The sequence below is a fragment of the Balearica regulorum genome, chromosome 4 (genome assembly GCF_011004875.1).
Source record: "Balearica regulorum gibbericeps isolate bBalReg1 chromosome 4, bBalReg1.pri, whole genome shotgun sequence".
NCBI classification, from domain to species: Eukaryota; Metazoa; Chordata; class Aves; order Gruiformes; family Gruidae; genus Balearica; species Balearica regulorum.
This window is the reverse complement of record NC_046187.1, coordinates 1,979,671-1,993,821: the sequence shown is the minus strand read 5'-3', so window position 1 is coordinate 1,993,821 and position 14,151 is coordinate 1,979,671. Positions and strand designations below refer to the sequence as shown.

Below are 14,151 nucleotides of genomic sequence, written 5' to 3'. Positions count from 1 at the left end.
TTCGAATTTATAGAAGCACAAGTGTGCAGTCTTCGCGGTGAAGTTCCCTGGCTGATATGGTATATGGCCTGTGTGAATACACAGAATTCATGATCTAAATATTTTTCCTTTCTTTGCTTACCACAAGTAGCTGAGACACCTTCTCTGAAGCCCTCCTCCGACAAAGTGCTGAGCCTGTGCTTAAGTCCAAATATCTATTTTGGTACTTTGATGTGCAGGATGCGTTCGGGCATGTGCTAAATGTGCACTGCTCAGATCTTCTGTTCAATAATACAGAGAAAGAAAAGAATTGAGAAGCTAGGACCTGCCTGGGTACTTTCTCAATGAATGTGGTTTTGGGTGCACTCTCTTTTACCGCTGTTGATGCTTCAGGGTGCAGCTTAACCGTGCTACTTAAAACAGATGCTTGACTGTAATGAGTTGTGTCAACTGCTGAAACTCTTTGCATAGTAGATGATGTTTTCGCAGTTTACTTTTAGGTTCCTTTTTTCTATTCTTCGAAACAGAGACAGTCCCATGCTCTGCATTTGTACACCACCTTGCTCAGCTGGGATTATCAGTTAGGGTACCTGCATACTGCTGTTCTTCAGATATTATGTGTGTACTGCAATTTAAAATTCCTAGTCATCTCCCTGAAGCAGAGCGGACAAAAATCATTAATTATTGTATCATTACACTAAAAGAATATCCTTCTGCCAGCCTTCAGCACAGATGAAGAGGTAGTGTTCAGCACTGCTAACCCCAGTATTTCTTTTCTTAAATATATTTGATAAAACAGCTTAGGAAGGAAGAGACACCAAACTAACACAGCATAGAAGTGACTATTACAGAAATCTTTAAGGAACAGGTTATTTTGAAGACACAGAAATGCATGCGATGAAAGGCAGGGTGCTGCTTTAATGAGCAAGAGAAGAGCAAAGGTCTCCTCTGGTTCTGTTCATCTTCCATGCTCGTACAAGTCTCTTCTGTTGCCAGACTCTTTTTTCATCCAGTATCTGCAGAAGAAACTAAAGCAAAGCATACGAATTGAGTAATTGTTGTCGCTAGTAATGCATTTGAATGATTACAAAAAGAGGGAGTCACAAAGCACCCAGGTGTCGGAGACGAGCTTGCCGCACAGCCAGGCAGGGAAGGACAGTTCTGTAACCCAGATCCCAGATTCCCGCTCAAGTCCTACGTAGGAGGAGGGGCACCTGCTATTTTTGCCCAGTCGCTTCCGGGTGCCATCAGCACCCACTAATGCAAATGCACTTTGAGTGCTGTGGTCTCCTAGACCTTGTAATCTCCTGTGGAACAGCCACAGTTCAGAGGTGAGGGTGGTTTCGGTGAGCAAGGCGTTCAGCTTTATCAAGGATACTTGCTTATGGGGACTGCAGTGGGTGGCAGGACCTCAAAAGGCTTCATAATTTGCAAACCTCCTGGCAGGATTGCCCTTTAGTCCAGTATGAGTCCACACTGTTGCGGAAGAGCTGTGTGACCCTTCGGCTCCCTTGTCCTCACTGCCTCGCTTGTGCAGGCCTTTGCTTTCATGTGACCATTGAAGTGGGTCAGATTAGGTAATTGATCCAGCTGAAAATTAGCACAGAAAATTAAAAAAATGTTTCTTTTCATCCACACAAATACTTGTGCCAACAGAGGGGAGAAAACAAGAATGGGTGGCTAAAGGAAAGGCAGACCTTTCCTTTTCAGAGGCAATGTGGATTTATGCTGGATATAACTAGTTTTAGGTGGTTCAGTCACGGTTGTAACAATGATGCAGGTACGTCCCAAAGCACAAATTCACTGCCACCTCTTAGAGTGTCTATAATTTATTTTCTATTTCCTTTTTTAACAACAGGGTTTCTTGGCGAATACTAAGGCTGAAGTTCCTGGGTCACGGATCACTTAGCAAGTGTTAGAAGCAGAGATGCTGAACAGAAGTGAAGTGAGAAGAGTCACGGCCCAAGAGCTCACAAGGTTCCTGTTCTGAAGCAAACGCACAGATCGCTGCAGACGGTAACTGACCCTGTTTTTTGGTAGCCCTTCCTCTCTAGGAATTCTTGAAATGCTCACATCCCATAGAACAGGGAGTCCTCCGCCTCCTAAGAGAATTTCCAAAGCAGATTAACAGAAATGCTCCAAAATATATCTTATAATTTTTTTAAGCTTTTATTGGAACCAAAGAAAGTGACAGTACAGTAAAGGGGCAAGGAAACAGTTTCTCGAAGTCTCAGGGACACTACCGATTCTGTTTCTAATTAATTCAAGATTTTAGTTTGAACATGCAATGTTCATGCAATCATTGAACATGCAATCATTTCTGATGTGGCATTAGTTTGGAAGTTAGTGTTCTGTGAACACTGAGGCTTCATTGCACCATTGTTTATTCAGTAAAGGTGATAGAAGTTGCTGGAGCATATTTTGAAAAGCTACTCGTGACTTTGCAGAATTACCAGCCAGCTGACTGGCCTCTGTTCAGGAGCCTCAAACCAGCCACATTTTCACATTTCAAAACCAAAACAGTAGGGTGGATATTTACTATTACAATTCCGTAAACAGCTCTGTAGCCATAGCTGTGGAAGTCCTGGCTCACGTGTACTGTCTCAAATGAACTTTCTGAATTTTATTCTGTAGGCTGTGCCATCTAGTGTGGTGACAGCGAATCTCAGCCGTAGCTTAAGAGCGAGTGAGAAATGCTGTGCTGAATCAGACCCACAGTGCATCTGTCCCACTATTCGGCTCTGACAGCGGCAGGAGGGCAGGCTCTTTAGGGAGCGCTTTTGAGCCTGGCCAGCATCTGATCTCATGGTATCCACAGTTGCTGTATTAAGGATGTTGGGGAGTACTGCTCTTAAACAAGCGTTGTGTGTGTACAGTGCTTCTTCCAGTTTTACTTTTATAATACAACAAAATGGAAACATGAACAAGTACAAAAGAAATGCAAATTAAGGAGACCTGTTACTCCCTGTGACTGTACTCTTGGCGCATTTAGAACAGACATTCCACAGACAACTTGAGAGTGAGAGTTTGGCAAGGAAAGCTTTATGGAGGTTTGCAGAGAGCTCTTCCTGAGCCTAAGGGTGGGATGTGTAAAAAACCCAGTAGTGCTTGTGTGAAGCTCTGTTGAGGAGGGAAAGGAGAGCAGGTCACAGGTGAGGTTGGAAGCAGGTAGCAACTTTCTGGTAATAAGAGCTGTCAGTGTTTGTTTGTTGCCAGGTCTTACACTGTGGATTCTTGCTGTCACAGAGTGAAAAACCAAGCGGTCATTGTCACCAGTCCGGTGAATAGGAAGAGCCGTTATGCCTCTTATTCTCGCTGAAAGTGGTGCACAGGCATGTTCCCATAGCCTACATGCCCTGTAGTCATTAGCTGCGCTGAGCTTGCTGTCAGTGTTACACGGTGCTTATGTTACCTTCTTAATGGGTGGTGTCATAAAATTGTGAACACGATTGCCTGTTTCTTTCGGATCCATTAAAGGTTTGCCCACATTTTGCTTTTTCCATGTTTTAGGGTCAATGTACCAGGCACCGTATCTACTCTGAACAACTTTGGGCTGGCGTGATTCCTAAAAAATACAGAATAATGTGTAGTAACTCTCTTAATCGTATTTCCTATTGATAGAGTAGAGTACTAGTGCTGCGTAAGTGTGCTTTGGTAGTTACCCCTTGCAGCAGCTGTAAGGTATAATCATGTTCAGCACCATTGATTCTTTTAGTGTGAAGAATACTAGACAGAAGACTTACACCCTGTCTACTATTCTTGTTAAGTTTTATAACCCAGCCATTTGCTAGTGAGTTGTTTTCTCTTTGCAGCCAAAGGAGTAGACAGTTTAACTGGAAATGGTCAGATTTGCTTAGGAATATATCTCTATAGTAAAAGAGGAGGCACAGTGGAGTAGAGGAAGGCAAGTAGGGGCTATAGTGAGAAAGAAGAAGCATAGATGGAGCTGTGGAAGCAAGTACAGAAGTAAGGTATTTTGTTCATCTCTTCTTCCTGTCCCCAGTGAGAAGATGGACCCAAAAGCAGAACTAAAAGGAGATGGGAAAAGGAACAACATCATCTCATAGATACCTTAACCATAGCTCACCAAGCTTAGTCTAAAGTAGCTTTCCCTAGAAGCCAGGTTAAAATTGAAAATTCAAGACTCTGCCACCACGGAGGTTTTCTTGGCAGTTGCTTGACACTTTCTGCGTTGGGTCCCCACCCAGCGAGGCAGAAAAATGGGAAGGGCAAAGTATTCATATACTTTGGACCAGCATCACACTCCGGGAAGAAACCGTAACCCTGACTGTCTTTCTGTACCATCTTTTTCCCGTAGTAATTGCAAGTATCTCGGCTATGAACACTGGACGCAACATTTCACCGTAGCCAGCAGGTGGCACATGAGGAGTATGTCTGACAGTAAAAGCTCTTCGTTTACAAACACCAAGAGGTGGTTCTCTCGGTTGCTATTAGCTTTTGAAGAGCAATGTTTTCCACACCTGCTGTCCTAGATTGCTGACAAAGAAGTTGCTTTCTGCAGTAAGACACTGAAGAATGTAGAGAGAGCGGAGAAGCAGGCAGATCAGAACTGGTGTGAGCGCTGTCCTCAGAACTGGCCTTCAGAGAGGTTAGTAATGAGGATACCCCAGATCCAGACCTGCTTTACATTATCAGCCATTAAAATCTGGACAGCAGCCAGTGAAGAGAAGGGAAAAGCTGTTGCTCGTAATGAATCAGCATGTGCATCTATATGGCTTGTGATCACAGTGAAGGAAAGCCAGGCACCATCAGAGCCTCTGCTTGTGTCCAAAGAATCAAAGGCAACACGCTGAAAGGGACCTCAGGGGTCCGGTTTAGGGCTGGTGTCTGCAGGCTGCTGGTGGCCTGGAGGTCATCCATGAATGTATTTATTTGTAACCTCCTCCCCTCCAACGCGCACATGGGTGGCAAGTACATTTCCGCCTGTCAGCATGCACAGGTTCCCAGCTACTGCCAGTTACAAATTTGAAAGTTTATAATTCTAATAGTAAAATCAAAGTATTATAAGACAGTAAAGCTTAGCTATATCTTAAGGGCTTTGTTCTTCATAGCCACCAAAATAATTGTAAAATACAAGAGGGTCCGTGGGTTGTCTTCAAGAAAACATTTTATCTTAACAATCAAGAAGTGCTGGTCTAGTTTACACTTCTGCCATAAGACAACATCAACCTGCCGATGATTATGGAAGCTGATCTTGAAAGAGGGATAAACCAGTGCCTTCGGGATGATGTATTTCATGATTTGTGTCCTTTCTGTTAGAAAATTGTTGCTAGTTTTTAACCTAAATCTGTCCGCTCGCCCTGAACTCACTGACCCTGTCCCAAAGCAACATAGGAAGCAAAGTATTTCAAGTTTCCTTTTATCACCCTTGTACTTAATTGGAGCTTCTTATGCATGTCCTCAGTTATCTCTTACCTGTATTAGAAACATAGTTTGCTCCATCTTGGCACGTTGGCCATAGGCGTGTAATCATTCCTGTAGCTCTCCCCGTTTTCTTTTAAATTTGTCTACATCTTTCCTAAAGAACAGTAACCAAAGCTGGACACAGACATCACCCCAAGTTGATCTTACTCAGACTGAGAAGTACAGAGGGTTATCTTGTGTTCATCTTTGTTCTCACGATATTATGCTTCCCTTTTTTTTTTTTTTTTTTTTTTGCACAATCGGGACATTGCTGACATGACATTTACAGTCTATTAAAATCCCTGTATCATTCCCTTGCTGAACTCCTGCCTAGCCAGTTGTTCCTCATTCGGTATTTGCACAGCTGAGAAGTTCTGCTTGGGAAAAGTCATTCGGCTCTGTTTTTTTCACTCTCTCATTTTCCAGGTTTTGTCCAACATGTCAGGATCATTTTGAATCCATTTGAAGCCCTTCAGCATCCTTGTTGTGTTTTCTAGCTGGGTGTCATCTGCAAATTGAACAGATTCTTTGGAAGCACACAGGTTTTTGACGAATTTTCAAGGAAACAGGTTGTGATTCTGAGTTTGTTGTACTATTTTTCCATATTATAATGCGTTTCATCCTCACTTAGCGAACTCAAAACATCTAAAAGGTCTAATGCCGTTCTTTCCTACTTAACCATAGTAATCTGACTTTGAATTCCTTCTTGGGTTTGAGGCAGAGCTTATCACTTGTCCAGGCCAGTCTCTTACTGCGTTTCCTGTGCTTTCCCTGTACCTGTATTCTGCATCCTTTTCCCTAGCTGGTACAGTTGCATTTCATGTGCCATTTCATGATTGGTGCCCGATGCTTTTTACCTCCTCCTAGGTTAGAAGCAAATCCCTTCTGAGGATTTGAAGGAGGCACAAGGAGATACAAGACACTGCAAGACAGAGAAAAAGAAGCATTGAACCAGTGAAAATCTCCTCTTGGAGCCCAGTAGAAAGGGGTCAAAGTTGCAGATCTACAGATCTTGCTCAATTAAGTATTTCCCTGTGCATAGTATTTTAATCTCTGCAGTCTTTAGAGATACATAATGAGAAATGCCCCCAAAATGCCTTTGCTCTTCAGTGGAAGTTCTACACGCAGGAGAGTAGCAGGGTCACTATACTGTACAGGAACAGACTGAAACAATAATACGACATTATTCTGTTATGTTATTTTGCCAGTGATGGGGAGCAGCAGAGATCCCAAAGCATAAAACATAGTGTAATATATTTGGCTAAATTCTGTGAAATGTTAAGTGTCTGAAGCTTATCTCAGGGTTCACCGGAGTTGTGGTACCCACTAGCTCTTAGAAACTGAATCATAAATAAAATGTTCCAGCAAATTCATGCTGCTAGACTCTCATGGTTGTCTAATGTCCTAGAGACACTACGCTTTGCCTTTCGCGTAGATTCTTTACCTTGTCGGGCCCATAGAAAAATGCATCATAAAAGACATCCAAATATTTATTTTCCAACAACTTTTAACACAGAAATTTATCAAAGTCCGAAGTCTGAAGGGCACTGAGAAAACAAATACAAGTTTGAGTTTTGTGATAAAAAAAAAAGGACATCTGTGTTTGTAGCTGACGGGTATAATCTTCTAAGCTGGAGAGAGAAAACAGTTGATTCTGAGAAAATACCAGAAAGGTGTTTTTAGCTCCTGGGAAGGAACAGCTTCTGAGGGGACACTCAGCGGGGAGCGGGTGTAGAGTGTGGTATCATTTTACACTCTTTCTTACAGCATGTTACCCGTATCGGAAAGCTTTACAGGCAAATGTCTTTTTCCAGCTGGAGCATCCCATGTGTATTCGCTTAGCCTAGCTGTGATGTTTATTTACTATGAAATGAACTTTTTGTCATAATTGAAGGCAGCTTTAGAGCCATGTCAGTGGTGTCATCACCAGGCTCACAGAAATACGGCTTTTACACCATCTTAAATATTCCCTCGGATTCAGTGCCAGGCACAACAATCTACCTTTCTGAGAAAGGATTTTGCTGAGCTTGGTCTGAAGTTTATCTAAATGAAGTAGCACATGAGCCAAGGACATGTAGAGGAGTGGAACAGAAGCAAGAGGCCTGTAAGTGAGCTTGCTTTCTTTTGCCGAGCACTTTCCTCATCCCTAGCCTGGCTATATACTCTTTTACACTTCTTCGTGTATCACTGAGTGTGAGTATTTCATTCTCAGGAGGTTAAGATACTCTTCATCTTCAGCAGATGTCTTAAGCCAAACCTTTATAGAATTTCTGAATACGGGTGTTCATGCCCCCGTTGATGCTTTCCTGAAAGCTGCCAGCGATTAGATTGTTTTATGAATCACGTGATTAAATTCAAAATGAAGCTCTCGATTCCCTGAATTTGCCTTTTTTTTTCTGTGTTGCCTGGTTGCTTACCATACGATGACTCTTTACAACTCTCTTGGGAACGGATTCTCCCAAATGGTCTGTAAGCTCTGGTGGTAGAGTGTTTATCTTCACGGTCTGAACAGGCTTGATACAGATCTGGTATCACAGAGTTGCATGGGGGTATCTTCATTGATGTTACCCATTTCTCCCCCCCCCCGAAATAAGAAGTCAGGGATATAAATACGGCAGCAACAGGAATCTTTCACGTGCCTTGAAATACAGTTTTGCTGACATCAAATCTGCATGCCCTATTCTGAAACTGTTCCCGCAAGTTCTTCTTTCCTGAGTTAAATGTTTGAAGGAGGATGTCGTTGGTCACTTAGTCATGTGCTGCTTTGGTCTGATGACAGGAGAAAGCATAAAGTCCTTTCCCACCCAGTCTTGTAGAGGAAAAGGCAAGACATGAGCCAGTAGTTTGTGCTTGAGGAGCCAGCACTTGATGCAGTGACTGCATCCTGAGACCCAGGTCACATGCTAGAACCAACCAGGGGTATGATTTTTTTTGCTTCCCCCGAAGTATTCCCTGCTTTGCCCTGACTGCAGTGTCAAGGGATACAGCTAACCTATACAAGGTATTGCAGACTGCGCTGAAGGTTTAACTTAACGGTTTTCAGCCGAGGGACCAGCACTGCTTTTGGCCACAAGATATTAAATACTCAAAATTGAGGCTAGCAGGCACAACAAAGTGTGCACTGGGGCTGGTGCCCAGCATCTGACAAGGAACGGGGACAGATGAGCTAGATTCTGCAAGATGCATGGGCCTAGAAATAGCAAAAGTGTGCTGGGGTTTTTGCCTTTCTGAGGAAGGTGGAGGTGGACAGGCATTGCAGTAGGTTCTCGGGCAGCATTCGCCCTCCCCTTTCCCCCAATGCTTTTTTCTCAGTGCCACTTTTGCCTTGAAAAAAACGGTGCCAATAATTGAACGCAGCATTGCCTTCAACAGCTGTGAACAGTTGTACTTCTAGAGGGAGGCTGGCGACCTGCCCATCCAAACAGTTGGTGAACTTCGTTTACTGTACTAGAATAAAATCCCGCTAAGCGCAGGTGCTCGTCACGTTGTGGTGCCAAAGCTTTGAATTCAGCAGGTGGATTGAGAGGTAGCGATTCTGAGCTGCTGACCTTCTGCGGCACGTCTCTGCACCTCCTCAGGTGAGGCTGGGAGATGGACCACATCCACTGAAGGAACAGTTTGTTCCAGATCTGTGCGTGTGCACAGATCCTAAGGGAGCCACAGCCAGGAGATGCCGTAGGCTTCCTTACCAGGATTAGGCCCCTAGGAGCTTCCTCGTTTCTTTAACTCCTTGGTCTGGGCTCTTTGAACATCATTTGCTCCATCTTTCTCCTGCACTGGTCATGTAAGACCTCAGCCGTCTGGCACATTTCCAGGGAAGCTATCGCCTATCATGCCTTTAGCTGGCGTTGCCCTGCCCCGGGACAGGAGCCGAGGGCTGTCACACAGACACACACACAGCCTCATTGTATAAGCTGGTAGACACGAGCTGTTTGTATCCAGGCTGACATATAAAGCATTTGTTTACTAACGGCTCCCACCGACTAGCCGGGAGTAGGGTTAGGGGCTAAGAATGACTCATTCTGGCCTTATTTCTGGGCCTACCAAGTGTGCATGTAAGTGCAGTAGAGATTGGGAACCAGGAAGAGACTCCCGACGTGAGCCATTTTGGGCTCTTTCCTCATCTGCGCCAATAAGTGCGGTGCACTTCAGGCCTGAGACGGCAGGATTTGTGCACGCTAAAACTCCAGAGAGCTCAGCTGTGCTGCGCTCGCTCCGCTGGTACTGCCTGCTAAAAGATACATTTCAGAATTTTAATTAGAGTTAGTTGATCGCCTGAGTAAATAACAATAATGTAATGCAGCCTAGCAAAATCATCTAATTGCAGCCTTCGATACCTATGTTTATTTCAGGAACAAGGGAAGATATCAGCCTGTGACATGAGACAGGCTCAAAACAAAGCAGACGCTGATTGTAGGTCTGCACTCGCACTCAAATGCACAGGAACAGGCAACTGCAGTTAGCAGAAACTGTAAAAATCCCTTGCTTACTATGCAAGACCTCCACTTTTACTCTAAAACAGTACGTAGAGGTAGCGTGCATCTAGGTTTTAATGCAGCAGCATATGTTTTAAGCTCCAGAATCTGCTCTTGAATTCTTTCAGATCGATAAGAAGTTGAGCATAGGCTAACAAAAAACACCCCGAGACTCCTAGAGCATTGCAGTGGGATTTGCAAAAGTACTGAGTCACCTGGTACCTCTGAAATAGATAAAAAGTTTAACTTCAGAAGAAGAATGATGTGGAGCCCTGAGCATGGATGTGGCAACCACACATTTCAAATCTGCTTCCCCAGAGTCTGTCCTATCATATTCCAGGGGAGCATCCTTCACCTTTGTAATGTCGGAGTGGCGTTCATGTGGAGCGTGACTCACAAGTCAGGGAAACGCATGCCATTGGTTTGCTAATTTTAAACGTGCCCTCTTGTAGTACAGTTCACTTCAAACTGGGTAGGGATTGTTGAAACTGTGCTCAGTGAGGTTGGCTCCAAAATGAGGCAAATAAACATAACAGGTCTCTCCGTGCCCCCCCCCTTCCTGCCAGCGAATGCCAAAGTAAACAGATGCACTTGGCAGCACTATAGAATAAATTGACTTGTGATTTGCTTTGCACTTTGGCACTCTCTATCTACAAAACTTCTGTCAGATCAGAGGGCTCGGGTCAGGGGCCAGACTTTTCATCCACTGCTGTGGCGTTTGGGCCCTGAAGTCTCACTGACAGTTGTAGACTGTAATCCTCACTTTTTTAGGAGGTGTATGTGTCATAATATAGGTAAAACTACATGATCACCATTTATTCTGTTTGAATGAGAGATTCTTTACTATTTCTAGCATGTTCAGGGTTATCACAAGATGTTTTCAAGGCTGGACGGTAACGCCTCTGCTCTCCGGTGTCTTATAATTGATGGGAAAGTGTGGGACTGGTTCAGTAACTGACCTGCGAGACTAATCTCACCAAGTTAGCAAGGTGTCTCAGTAACCTGCCAGCTCCTTATAGCTGCCACTGTAATAAGATCAGAGATATATTTTAAAATGGTAATTCAGACTTTGTTGGCTTCCTGTTGGTAAGTAATAATGAGGGCAGGCTGTTTATAAGGCAAGAGGGAACATAATCCTGGACCGGTTTTGCATTTCAGGTGCTGGATGGATGCTCACTTCAAGGAAGAATAGCAACAATGATACTGTCTTTACCTCTGGAAAGATGCCATCTTTCAAATGAGAGTGAAATAACTGAGGGTGGTGGCTTAGGTGGTGGTCCATCTCCTTTGTGAAATCCTTCCTGGCTTCCTGCTTTGATCTGAGCTTGCAGCTGGGTTCAGCAGATGTTTTCCATGCCTTTTGTTGAGCCAGCCGGGATCTGCTGTTCGCAGTGCTCATCAGCAACAGAACAAGCAAACCTGGTTGGTCCTGGAGCTGCTTCAGGCCTGTATAGATAACTGAGGGCTTGGGAAGTTCTGTCAGTCTACCTGGGCTCTAGCTGCCTAAGCCATAATGGCTCCTCCCATGACCTGAGGTGTCCTCAGGGAAGAAAATGGGTGGAGAGTAGGACTTAATGCACAGGAATATAAGATCAAGCACTTGGTTGTTGACTGTTGCAATCCGCATTGGAGGAGTATGCAGTCTAGCAGCTATAACTTGATTTAAGGTAGTAAAACTTGGACAGTAGGAGATTTACTGATTAAATGGGCTTGGCACTGCAAGCCAGGTCCTCAGCAAACTCATTACGCTGTCCAGGTTATCCAGACAGTGCCGCATGCCAGAGTCTCCCGTACATTCCAGTGCATGCCCTGCAGCTTCCTCTCCATCCTTTCCTAGCAAGATCTCTGTTTCACAGCTTAGTGCAAGTCATACCTTATCTTACACAGCCACTAGTGACATTTTCCCACTCTACAACTTATTTATTTCCTCCATCCCCCATGCCCAAGCATGGGTCCTTGGCCACGTTCAGCTCGAGAGTGCCCTAGCTCAGCACTGAGGGTTCTAGCATTGCTCTGTGGCAGTGGTGAAAACGAGATGTGCAACTGAGTAAAGAGGATATATATAGTGTGGATCAGTGCTCATTGTGGTGGGGAGAAGGGGATGGGGGCTGCTTAGATTCAAGGTGAAGTTTGGAAGAAGAGAGCAGAGTTGAGAGAGGAGAGAAATCTGTGTGATAAGAACGGAGAGGAAAAGATGTCCCGAAGCAATGCTCCGTCCTCCTACGCAGGTGGCATGGTTTGCCACCTCTGAGTCACGAGGCTCTGTATGCAGAAGCAGCTGATGAGTCAGGGAAGCAGCAAACCAAACCAGAAGTAGCTGATGGGTGTGAGTTGCTGTACTTGCCAATTTTGGTATAGCTCAGATTATGAGGGATATGGTTGTGTATGTGTAATTTTAAAATGTACTACGTGATTTATATCACAATTACGATGTGTGTGTAGAGGTATGTGTGTGTATGTGTGCCTTACAATTCATGAGGGCTGTGGTTATTTAGCTGGTGAGAGTCAAAAAAACAGGAGTCGAGCAGGACCTATTTTCAATTCAACATTTTTGCTGCTGTTCTCGTAACAGTTAAAAGCACTAATTTCCTCACAAGCAAAAACAAGTGCTGCAGACAAATCTATCGTCTCTTAAAAAGCCATTGTCCCAAATCTAGAAGTCAAACAGCGTTCTGAACGCAAACCCCAGCCTGGCCTGTCCGATGCACTTACTTCGTGTGCATCCCTGTGCAGCTACACCGAGAGCAAAGGCTGCTGTTACACACACAGCGTCTTCGTTCACAGACCGTTCCGAGGTCGCTGTTGAACCTAGTAATTGCAGGGTAGCTCTGCCCCATAGTGAACTACTTTCTGCCAGCAGTTAATTTGTACTTCGTGGGAAGAATAAATTAAAGCTTGAGCACAGTGAAATTTGATTGCTACCAACTTACAAATCTTTCCGAAATTTCTGAACTCTCAGCTGAAATCAGTATCTGTTTTATTAATTATGCATACAGTACTGGAAACATACCTAGCATGTGTAAATTCATTGATGAGAAGTATGTGTATTAGCTGCGCATGAAAGGCAGAAGAGCAAAGGCGCTGAAAACATTTTCCTTGTGTATTACTGATGCACTTGGGTGTTTCCTAAAAGCTGCTCATCTAAGACTGGGAGCGTACTGCATGTAAAGCTTCTTCCGGTGCCCTCCTTGGCCCGTGCTGTGAAACATCCAGCCAGCAGAGGCTCTTTGTGGCGAGCTGTCAGGAAATGTGAAATATTAAGGGCCTGCAAGTTACCTGTAGTATGTTTTATGGTCTGTTGATGCGCTGGGCTGAGTTAAATGGCAGCCAGGGGTTAAATTCCTGAGAGTATGCAAAAAAGAAGGATGCCCCCACCTTCATAAAAGCACCATTCTCGATAACTAGAAGATGTCAGTCTCTATAATATTTACCTCTGAATTTCTTCTGTTGTATATCCCAGAGGAAAACACAGGTAGGATTCAGAAACATGGTGAAGGAGATGGAAGTAAACAGCACCACAGATACATAGATGAAAGCAGACTGCAAACATCAGGCAGCAGAAGGAGACGCTTGGACAAGCCTACCAAAATTTTAGGTAAAACAGAAACTGGTAGTTATTAGGTAAAACATTTTTCTAGTTACGCTTGCATTCTCACTGTTGAGGTGAAACTACACTTGGTTCTGGAAAGGCTCTTTCATGTCTCTGTACGCCTTCAGGTCACAGCTCCTAAAAGAAGCAGTGCGAGATTTGGATCCAGTTAGACCTGGTGCGAACAGGTCTGTCAGCAGTGACAGGTGATTGTAGCACTGAGGACTGAAATAAGGACAAGCATGATTCCTATCTTGGGTGGCAAAGAGCAGAGATCCATGAAAATGACACAGATGCACGCAAAGAGACAACAAAAAATATCCTACCCCTCCTGTCTGCTGTTTCCCTCTGTTGCGGCCAACATAAAAATTCTCTAAAGAAAGGTCTAATAGTTACTAAAGTACAGGAGTAGGATTAAGGATTTCTGGGATCTGTTCTGATTTGGCTGATACTGTGCTGTATGATTTCCTAATTCAGTTCCTTCCTTGACAAGCCTTTTCCTTCCTTATGTAGACCCCGAGGAGCCAAGTAACTGGTGGTACACAAATTGAAGAAGCCACATTGACAACCTCAGTAAGTAATCACTTTTTATATTTCTTAAAGATTTTCCCAGTGCGTGCGACAGGACTATTTCATCCATGGCTCAGTTTTTAAAGAAGGGCTCTCAAATAATTTTACCACACG

At 44.1% G+C, this 14,151-nt stretch overlaps 1 long non-coding RNA gene across 1 annotated transcript; it reads left to right on the top strand.

Moving 5' to 3' along the window:
• Positions 1 to 1,240: 1,240 nt before the first annotated feature.
• Positions 1,241 to 14,023, top strand: LOC142601620 (uncharacterized). Its single transcript, XR_012835129.1, has 4 exons — positions 1,241 to 1,310; positions 1,838 to 1,995; positions 13,339 to 13,473; positions 13,596 to 14,023. It is a non-coding gene; the product is annotated as an uncharacterized LOC142601620 (long non-coding RNA).
• Positions 14,024 to 14,151: the final 128 nt, after the last annotated feature.